Source organism: Idiotropiscis lumnitzeri, unplaced genomic scaffold, assembly GCF_059441095.1.
Source record: "Idiotropiscis lumnitzeri isolate Australia: NSW breed Sydney's pygmy pipehorse unplaced genomic scaffold, RoL_Ilum_1.0 HiC_scaffold_68, whole genome shotgun sequence".
Taxonomy (NCBI): Eukaryota; Metazoa; Chordata; class Actinopteri; order Syngnathiformes; family Syngnathidae; genus Idiotropiscis; species Idiotropiscis lumnitzeri.
Genome location: NW_028283606.1, coordinates 1,065,001 through 1,067,500, shown reverse-complemented (window position 1 = coordinate 1,067,500; position 2,500 = coordinate 1,065,001).

Here is a 2,500-nt window from a genome sequence, read left to right as displayed (position 1 = left end):
ATGACTGCTTGAGCCAGGGAGCGGTTAAAGATCCTGCAGAAAACATGTGCCAGTTGGTGGGCACATGTTTTGAGGACCTTGCCTGGTATTCCGTCGGGTCCAGTAGCTTTCCTGGGGTTAACCGCCAGGAGCGCGCGCCTCACATCGTGTTCCTCTACGATGAGTGGGGGGGAGTTGGAGCATGAAGTGCGGGGGTGTGACGGTTGGGGCGAGTCAAAGCGAGCGAAGAAGCAGTTAAGCTCCTCTGCCAGCGATGCACTCGGGTCTACAGAGGTCGTGCTGCCGCCACGGAAGTTGGTGATTCTCCGTAGACCCTGCCACACCTCCCGTGGTCTGTTACTGGCAAGGTGGGACTCCAGCCTCCTCTTGTGGATTGCCTTGGCTAGCTTGATGCCTTTGCTCAGGTCAGCACGGGCCACCCTGTACTGGGCTTTGTCGCCTGACCTGAAGGCAGCGTCACGGGCCTTGAGGAGAGAGCGAACCCTGCTGGACATCCAGGGCTTCGCATTTGGGAAGGTCCGTATAGTCCTGTGTAGGGACACAGTTTCCATGCAGAACTTGTGTGTAGACATCAAGGTCCTGATGATCAAAGAGGTACCAGTTTGTGTCTTGAAAGCAGTCCTGTAATTCACTTATGGCGTCGTCGTCACGCCAGATTTTCACAGTCTTTGTGGTGGGCCTGAATCTGCGTCTGAGAGGGGTGTACGCAGGTGCGAGCTGCAAGGACAGGTGGTCTGACTGGCCGAGAGGGGCGAGTGGGAGGGCCCTGTATGCGTGCTTGATGTTCGAGTACACATGGTCGAGAGTGTTGTCTCCCCTCGTTGGGCACTTGACATGCTGGTGAAACTCTGGGAGTACAGTCTTTAAATTGGCCTTATTAAAGTCTCCCGCTACTACGTGAACGCCATCAGGGTGGGCCCGCTGATGTTTATTGATGACGCACGCGAGTAGCGAGAGCGCCGTGCTAGTGCTAGCGTCGGGAGGGATGTAAACAGCTGTGACAATCACGACCGTTAGCTCCCTCGGGAGAAAATAAGGCCGGCATTTAACGGACATGAACTCGATGTCGGGGGAAGAGTGCTTCTCGACGATCGTGCTATCGCCGCACCAGTTCTCATGCACGTAAACACAGAGCCCCCCGCCCCTTCTCTTACCGGTGTCCCTCGTCCGATCCGCGCGATGTAGCGAGCGCCCGGCCAACTGGATGCTAGCGTCGGTGACGTCTGCGTGCAGCCAGGATTCCGTGACGACGATCACACTGCTATCGCGCACATAGCGGTTTCCCAGGATTTGTAATCCCAGATCGTCGATTTTGTGGACCACGGATCTGGCGTTGGTGAGGTACAGACTCGGCAGTGGTTGCCTGTGGGGCTGCCGCCGCAGCCGTTGCAAGACACCGGACCTGCAGCCCCGCTTCTGCTTCCTCTCTCTGCGTCGCCTGCGCCGCCTCCCGGTCCCGATGACAAGCCACGGTGAGCCGGGCAGCCTCGCCAGTTCGTCCGGAATTTTGCGATCATAGCAAAATTCCTTTGTGATGGTTATTTCGCATCGATATCCAATGTCCACGATGTCCTGGCGGGTATATCGATGTGCCTCAGTTGGTGCCAATAAGAGCAAGCAAACACTAATAAAAAGTAATAAGGAGCACTGGGAGGGAGAGCTGTTAGCCGCTGCGTCTATGCGCGCCGCCATCTTGGAAAAAAAAAATAAAAAAATAAAAATATATATATATATATATATATATATATATATATATATATATATATATATATATATATATATATATATATATATGGGTAGAGAGAGAGAGAGTGAAATTCATGTTATAACAAAAAAAAACAAATTATTATTAAAACTTGTTTTTTTATTCCCCAGCCATTATTTTCGTATTTATTCAATTACTTCTTTTTGTATTTATTTAATTACTTCGACTTTTACCTGCTGGTACGCCGTCCGGTGTGCCCTGTGAATGTTATGATCCTCCAGCAGAGCTGGAGGATTGAGCAGGACTCTCCAAACGCAGACACGGGAAAAAAGGTGGTGATACAAAGATATTTATTATAATCACAATATAGTCAGTGTAATCAGCGCGTCTCGCAGCAGCTGACGGCATGGCGTGAGACGATCGCTGGAGGAACGCCCACACAGCTGAAAAAACAAAAACACACGCGGCATGACAGGCACGGATCATGACAGTGAAATGAAAGGTGGCATTCTTCATTTATTTATTTATTCATTCATAACTGACAGCCTCACACTCCCTCGTGCCCGGGCGGAAGAGGTGCTCCTATTCGGCTCAACTGTGACACACGCCCGCCCTCCTCCTCCGGAGCTTCCATTCGGTTAAACTTAGGGGCCGCTTGGAACCGCCCGTGCCCGGGGAAGGTGCTCCTCTTCGGCTTACTGTGACGCGAGCAGGCCCTCCTCCTCCGGAGCTTCCATTCGGTTAAACTTAGGGGCCGCTTGGAACCGCCCGTGCCCGGGGAAGGTGCTCCTCTTC